The following is a 9,125-nucleotide window of genomic DNA, read 5'->3' on the forward strand; positions in this document are numbered from 1 at the left end:
AGGCCTCCAGCCTCATCACATAAGGCAAATTATGAGCTCCAGAATCCCTGCACAGCAAGCATGATTAGGCTGGGACACCCCCTGTGCTGTGGGCAAGCTTGCCAGGCCTCTGACTCCCAGCACAAGAAGGTTGTGATAGTTCCCCCTGTGCCCCAGGAGCAGATCTCAACTTTAAAAGTCATGAAATAGGCAGAAAAATGAGTAAGAAACAGAATAGATCCCTCACCATAGAAAACTACTATGTTGACAGAGAAGATCAAAACCCAAACTCAGAAGAGGACAATATCAAAATGCCTACATGTGAAGCCATGAAAGGGAATATTAATTGGTCTCACACCCAAAAAGTTCTCTTGGAAGAGCTCAAAAAGGATCTTAAAAATGAAGTACGAATGGTAGAAGAAAACTTGGGAAAAGGAATCAGAATTATGCAGGAAAATTATAAAAAAGGAGTCAACGGCTTGGAAAAGAAAGCACAAAAATTAAATGAAGATTATAGTTTCTTAAAAAAATGGAATTGGCCAAATGGAAAAAAAAAATCCACTGAAGAAAACAACTCCTTTAAAAGTAAAATTGGCCAAATGGAAAAATAGGTATAAATGCTAACTGAAGACAATAATTCCTTAAAAATTAGAATTGGGCAAGTATAAGCTAATGACTCTATGAGACATCAAGAATCAGTCAAACAAATCAAAAGACTGAACAAAGAAACAAATATAAAATACCTCAATGGAAAAACAACAGACCTGGAAAATATCCAGGAGAGATAACTGAAGAATTATTGAATTACCTGAAGGCCATGATCAAATAAAAGATCCTAGAGAGCATCTTTCAAGAAATTACCAAGGAACTCTACCCTGATATCCTAGAACCAGAGGGCAAAATAATCATTGAAAGAATCTATCAATCACCTCCTGAAAGAGATCCTAAAATGAAAACTCAAAGGAATATTTTAACCAAATTCCAGAATTATCAAGTTAAGGAGAAAATACTGCAAACAGCTGGAAAGAAACAATTCACATATCAAGGAGCCATAGTCAGGATTACATAGGACTTAGCAGGTTCTATGTAAAGGATCAGAAAGCTTAAATTATGATATTCTAGAAGGCAAAGGAGCTTGGATTACAACCAAGAATCAACTACCCAGAAAAACTGGACATCATTTTTCAGGGAAAAAGATGGATATTTAAGGAAATAGGGGGCTTTCAAACTTTCCTGATGAAAAGACCAGAGCTGAATTAAAAAAAATGATCTTCAAATACAAGACTCAAAAGGAGCATAAAAAGGTAAACAGGAAAGAAAAAAAACGTTATTCAATAAAATTTAAACTGTTTTCCTTATCCAGGAAGATGATACTTGTAACTCTTGACAACTGTGTCTCTATTAGGGCAGTTAGGAGTATATATGGACAGATGGAATGGGTATAAGTTGACTTTGATGTGATGATATGAAAAAATTAAGAGGTGAAAAAAGGATTGTACTAGGAGAAGAGGAAAGATAGAGGTAGAATAGGGTAAATTACATCACATAAAGAGGCCAAAAAGACCTATTACAGTAGAGAGATAGAAGAGAAGGGGTGAACATTGTTTGAACCTTACTATAATTGGATTTGGCCCAAAGAGGGAATAACATACACTCTCATTTGGGTATAGAAATTTATCTTACTCTATAGGGAAGTAGGAAGGGAAAAGGGAAAGAAAAGAGTGGAACTGATAGAAGAGAGGGCAGATTGAGGGACGTGGTGGTAAGAAGCAAAACTCTGGTGAGGAGGGACAGAATAAAAGGAGAGAGAAAAGAACAAATAGGGAAAATAGGATGGAAAGAAAAACACAGTAATCTTAACTCTGAATGTGAATGGGATGAACTCCTCCATAAAATGGAAGTGGATAGCAGAATGTATTGAAAACCACAATTCTACAATATGGTATTTACGAGAAAGACATTTGAAGCAGAGAGATACACACAGAGGAAAGGCAAAAGGCTAGCGGACAACATATTATGTTTCAGTTTAAATAAAAAAAAAAAGCAGGGGTAGCTATCCTGGTCTCAGACAAAGCAAAGCAAAAGTAGATCTAATTAAAAGAGATAAGGAAGAAAACTACATGTTGCTACTAAACATATACGCACCAAGTGGTATAGTATCAAAATTCTTAGAGAAGTTAAGTGAGTTACAAGAAAAAAATAGGTAGCAAAACTATATGAGTGGGTAACCTCAACCTCTACCTCTCAGAGCCAGATAAGTCTAACCACAAAATAAACAAGAAAGAAGTTAAGGAGGTGAATAGAATTTTAGAAAAATTAGATGTGGTAGACCTCTGGAGAAAATTAAATGGAGATAGAATGGAATATACCATTTTCTCAGTGGTACATGACACCGACACTAAAATTGACCATGTATTAGAGCATAAAAATCTCACAGTCCGATGCAGAAAGGCAGAAATATTAAATGCATCATTTTCAGATCATTATACAACAAAAATTACATGTAATAAAGGACCAAAGAAAGATAGACTAAAAACTAATAGGAAACTAAATAATCTAATCCTAAAGAATGAGTAGGACAGGGACAGCTAGGTGGCACAGTGAAAAGATCACTAGCCCTGAAGTCAGGAGGACCTGAGTTCAAATCTGGCCTCAGACCAAACACTTGATACTTACTAGCTATGTGACCCTGGCTAAGTCACTTCACCCCGATTGCCTAAACAAGCAAACAAAAAAAGAATGAGTGAGTCAAACAATGAATCATAGGAACAACCAATTTCATCAAAGAGAATGACAATAATGATACAATACACCAAAACTTATCAGATGCAGCCAAAGCAGTTCTCTTTTCTTTTTCTTTTTTTGGCTAGGCAATGGGGTTAAGTGCCTTGCCCAGGATCACACAGCTAGTAAGTGTTATGTGTCTGAGGCCGGATTTCAACTCAGCCCTGAATCCAGGGCTGGTACTCTATCCACTGTGCCACCTAGCTGCCCCCCCAAAGCAGTTCTTAAGGGAAATTTTATATCTCTAAATGCTTACATGAATAAAATAGAGAAATAGGAGATCAATGAATTGGGCATGGAACTAAAATAGCTAGAAAAAGAACAAATTAAAAATCCCCAATTAAATACTAAATTAGAAATTCTGAAAATCAAAGGAGAGATTAATAAAATTGAAAGTAAGAAAACCATTGAACTAATAAATAAAAATAAGAGCTGTTTTTAAGGAAAAAATCAATAAAATAGATAAAACTTCGGTTAATTTGTTTAAAAAAAAGAAGAGAACCAAATTACCAATATCAAAAATGAAAAGGGTAAATTCATCACCAATGAAGAGAAAATTAAAGCAATAATTAGAAGCTATTTTGCCCAACTGTATGACAATAAATCTGACAATATAAGTGAAATGTATGAATATTTATGAAAATATATATTGCCCAGATTAACAAAAGAGTAAATAAAATACTTAACCCCATTTCAGAAAAAGAAATTGAATAAGCCTTTAATGAAGTCCCTGGGAACAAATCTCCAGGGCCAGATGAATTTACAAGTGAATTATACCAAATATTTAAAGAAAAATTAATTCCAATACTGTGTAAGCTATTTGAAAAAATAGATGAAAAAAGACTCCTACCAAATTCTTTTTATGACACAAATATGGTGTTGATATCTAAACCAGGAAGAGCCAAAACAAAGAAAAAATAGATTTCCCTAGTGAATATTAATGCAAAAATTTCAAATAACATGTTAGCACAGTGATTACAGTAATTTATCAGCAAGATAATACACTATGACCAGGTGGCATTTATACCAGAAATGCAGAGCTAATCCAATATTAGGAAAACTATCAGCTTAACTGATCATATCAAAAACAAAACTAACACAAATCATATGATCTAAATAGAAGCAGAAAAAAAGTTTTGACAAAATACAGCACTGATTCCTATTAAAAACTCTTGAGAGTACAGGAATAAATGGAGTTTTCCTTAAATGATAAGCAGTATCTATCTAAAACCATTAGGCAGCATTATATGTAATGGGGACAAGCTGGAAGCATTCCCAATAAGATCCAGGTTGAAACAAAGAGGCCAATCATTACCATTACTCAATATTGTACTAGAAGTATTACCTTTAGCAAAAAAGAGAAGAAAAAGACATTGAAGGAATTAGAATAGGCAATGAAGAAACAAAACTATCACTCTGCAGATGATATGATAGTATACTTAGAGAATCAACTAAAAAATGACCTGAAATAATTAACAACTTTGGCAAAGTTGAAAGATATAAAATAAATCCACATAACTCATCAGCACTTCTATATATTACCAACAAAGCCCCACAGCAAGAGATAGAAAAAAGAAATTGCATTTAAAATAACTGTAGACAATATAAAATATTTGGGATTCTACCAGCCAAGACAAACCCAGGAACTATATGAACACAATTACAAAACACTTTTTACAGGGCAGCTATGTGGTACAGTGAATAAAACATCAACCCTGGAATAAGGAGGACCTGACTTCAAATCTGGCCTCAGACACTTGAAACTTAACTAGCTGTGTGACCTTGGGCAAGCCACTTAATTCCAATTGCCACACCAAAAACAAACAAACAAAAACAAAACAAAACAAACAAAAAAACCCACTCTTCACACAAAGTCAGATCTAAACAATTGGAAAAATATCAATTGCTCATGGGTAGGCCAAGTTAATATAAAAACATTACAATACTACCTCAATTAATTTACTTATTCAGTGCCATACCAATCAAACTACCAAAAATTATTCTACGGAGTTAGAAAAAAATAACAAAATTCACCTGGAAAAACAAAATGTCAAGAATATCAAGAGAATTAATGGAAAAAATGCAAAGGAAGGTGGCCTAGCCTGTTTTATAAGTCCAAAGACTCCAGCTTATGGGATAAGATTTTGCTATTTGACAAAAGCTGCTGGATAAACTGGACACTAGTATGACAGAAACTAGGAATAGACCAATATCTCACGCCCTATACCAAGATAAGGTCAAAATGGCTACATGATTTAGACATAAGGGATGATACCATAAGAAAATTAGGAGAGCAAGGAATAGTTTACCTGCCAAATCTATTGAAAAAGGAAGAATTTATGTCTAAAGAAGAGATAGAGAACATTATAAAATGCAAAATGGATAATTATGATTGCATTAAATTAAAAAGTTTTGGGGCAGCTAGGTGACACAGTGGATAGAGCACCGGCCCTGGATTCAGGAGGACCTGAGTTCCAATCTGGCCTCAGACACATAACACTTACTAGCTGTGTGGCCCTGGGCAAGTCACTTAACCCCATCGCTTAGCCAAAAAAAAAAAACACCACTTAAAAAAAAAGTTTTTGCACAAACAAAACCATTACAACCAAGATTAGAGAGAAAGCAGAAAGCTGGGAAACAACTTTTACAACCAGTACTTCTGATAAAGACCTCATTTCTAAAATATATAGAGAACTGAGTGAAATTTATAAGAATAGAAGTCATTCCCTAATTGATAAATGGTCAAAGGAGATTAACCGGTAGTTTTCAGATGAAGAAATTAAAGCTATCTATAGTCATATAAAATGCTCTAAATCACTATTGATTAGAGAAATGCAAATCAAAACAACTCTGAGGTACCACATCACACCTACCAGACTGGATAATATGACAGAAAAGAGAAATGATAAATGTTGGAAAAGATGTGGGAAAATTGGAACACTAATGCATTGTTGGTGGAGTTGTGAAATGATCCAATTATTCTGAAGAGCAACTTGGAACTATGCCCAAGGGACTATAAAACTGTGCATACCTTTGATCCAACAATAACACTTCTAGGTCTGTATTAAAGGACCCACATGTTCAAAAATATTTATAGTAGCTCTTTTTGTAGTGGCAAAGAATTGGAACTTGAGGGGATGCCCATCAATTGGGGAATGGCTGAATAAGTTGTGGTATATGAATGTAATGGAATACAGTTTTGCTACAAGAAATGATGAGCAGGTGGATTTCAGAAAAATGTGGACTTACATGAACTGATGCTTAATAAAGTAAGCAGAACCAGGAGAACATTGTATACAGCAACAACAACATTGTGTGATATTAACTATGACAGACTTAACTCTTCTCAGCAATACAATTATCCAAGACAATTCCAAAAAACTCATAATGGAAAATGCTAACCACATCCAGAGAAAATTATGGAGTCTGAATGCAGATTGAAGTGTACTATTTCCACTTCTTTTTTTTGTTCTTTCTTTGTCTTGGTTTTTCCCTTTTGTTCTGATTCTTCTTTCACAACATGATTAATGTAGAAATACATTTAACATGATTGTATGTGTATAATATACATTAGATTGCTTGCTGTCTTGGGAAGGATGGAGGAATGGAAGGGAGGGAGAAATATTTGGAACTCAAAATTTTACAAAAATGAATGTTGAAAAATATCTTTACATATAATTGGAAAATAAAATAAAATACTATTTAGGAAAAAAAAAGGAATTATAGCTAAGGGCTAAGTAACCTTGAGTAAGAAATAATTGATGATCAAAGAAATCACTGATCAAAGAAATAACTGATGATCAAATAACTGATGATCAAAAACTGATGATATTTTTATCAGGGCTGCTCATAACAAGCAAAGGCTTCAAAAAGAAAAGGTAGATCACGGAAGTGAACAAACTTTTGGGAAGTTACTATCTAGGAATATGTATCATAATTTATTAAAGATAGTCTCCTGCCCAGGGAGAGAGTATACCTAACAAGGAATGGTAAGAGAGTGATTGAACAAAAATTATGCCTAAATAAATAAATGGTCAAAGAATATGAATGAATAGCTCTCAAAAGAAAAAAAAAGTCAAGCTATTAACAACCATATAAAATTATACAAAGTCCTAGTAATAAAATGCTCTGATAGTATAGCAATATGCACATTTAAAAAATTATGAGGTTCCATCTTCCACCATAAGATTGACAAAGATGACAAAAAATGACAATTGTCAGAGTGGCTAAAGGAAGACAGGTATGTGCATATAGATTTGGTAAAGTTATGAATTTATCTAACCACTCTGGAAAGTAATTTGGAACTATTCCCCCAATAGTAATCTATCTATACTCTTTGACCCAGTGATATTGTTACTAAATTTATATCCATTAGAGACCAAAGAAAGAAGTAAAGGACTGATATGTACAAAAATATTTACTGCCCATCATTTGGAAGAATGAAGAAATTTTGAAAATTTATTTTTTATTTAAAATTATTTTTTTCTCTTCCTTCCACCCCCTCCCATTGGAAAAAAGAGAGATAAACCTCATGCAACAAATATGCATAGTTAAGCAAAACAAATTCTTGTATTTGTAATGACCAAAAAATATCTAACTCATTCTATAGCCTATCACCTTTCTTTCAGGAGATGAATAGTATACTTCATCACTATTTCTTTGCTTTGGGTGCATCCTTTAAATTTTGTTATGTCATTTCATCTTTAATGAAATTTTCTTTTATTTCCATAATTTATTTTTTGATCCACCAATTGTTATTTAGTTTCCAATTAATTTTTAATCATTTCATCAGTAGCCCTTTATTGAATATATTTTTATTACATTGTAGTAAATAAAATATGTATATTATATTTCTGCTTTTCTTGTATGATTTTTAAGCCATTTACAACCAACCATTTTGGAAAAAATGTCATGCACAGCTGAGAAGTATGTGTACTTCTTTCTATTCATATTCTATAATAATTAGAGATCTATTATATCTAAGTTTTCTAAAATTCTAGTCAGGACCATATTTTCATTCATGTTTAGTTTTTTTATTAGACTTATCTGGGTCTGAAAGGGGGTACATTGAGGCCCCTTTATCATAATTTTACTTTATTTCTGCTTATAATTCATTTAGCTTTTTCTTTAGGTATTTAAGATGTTAGGTCTGATGTAATCTGATTCTACTCCCTTGCTTCATTTCTCTTTACATTACCCAGGCCCCAATCCTAGGTTCTAATCATTACTTTTAAACCCCTCCTCACAATCCACTTTTTATTGTTAGGGTATATTTTGCTTGTGATTAATCTCTCCCTGAATCTACCCTCCCTCTTATCACCCCCCACCTTTTTCCTTCCATTATTTTTGTTGAGTTCAACGTATTTTTATATCCAACTCTCATGGTATATTTTCTACCTTCCTTTCACTAGTACAGATGAAAGTGAGGTTTAAGTGCTGTCTATTCCCCTACCCCTTTCTCTTCCACTTGTGTATCTTGATTATTATATTAGACAGGTTTCTTCCACCATTCACTCCTTTCTTACCTAGTTTTTTTCTTTCTCTCCTTCAATTTCTTTCTTTAAGATCACAAGAACATAAAAACCCACCCCTAAACTTTCAGTCTTAACTAGTCCTTGACTCTAATAAGGGGACACATATTAATCACTACCTATGTTAAAATACAAACACATTATCCTTATAAAATGCCTTCTCACTGCCCATTTGTATTTGTTTTTCTTAAATCCCATGTTTTATTTACAAGTTTCCACTCAGCTTTGGTCTTTTAATCAGCAATTATTGGAACTTTAATAAAAAGTCCTTTTTTCACTCCTATAAAATCATATACAGTTTTGCTGAATATTATTCTTGTTTGTAACCCTAGACCAGGGGAGGGAAACCTGTGGCCTTGAGGCTGCGTGTGGCCTTCTAGATCCTCAAGTGCGGCCCTTTGACTGAATCAAAACTTCACTGAACAAATCCTTTTAATGAGGGATCTAAAAGATCTAGGGGTTAATCTTTTGTATTTTGGCATTTTATATTTCAAACTCTCTTTTCCTTTATACTGGTAACTGCTAAATCCTGTGTGATTCTAACAAAGGCCACTTGATAAGACCTCTCTGTTCTTATCTCCTACTTAGTTCACATCATTCAGATGCCTTTTATTACTACCTCTTTCTTCACTTGTCTGTCGCACAAAGAGATATCTCTTCTCTCTGCCAAGGCGAATCATTTCACATATACAAGTGATTTCATTCCATCCTGCCTGCTCTGTAACAATGCCTCCTCTATCATTCCAAGTCTCTCACTAATGTTTATTCTTTGTCTACTGGCTGCTCCCACACTGCCGGTAAAAATTCCTGCATTTACCACATAATAAAAAA

This window comes from Vombatus ursinus, unplaced genomic scaffold, assembly GCF_900497805.2.
Source record: "Vombatus ursinus unplaced genomic scaffold, bare-nosed wombat genome assembly UNPS02014775.1, whole genome shotgun sequence".
Lineage (NCBI taxonomy): Eukaryota > Metazoa > Chordata > Mammalia > Diprotodontia > Vombatidae > Vombatus > Vombatus ursinus.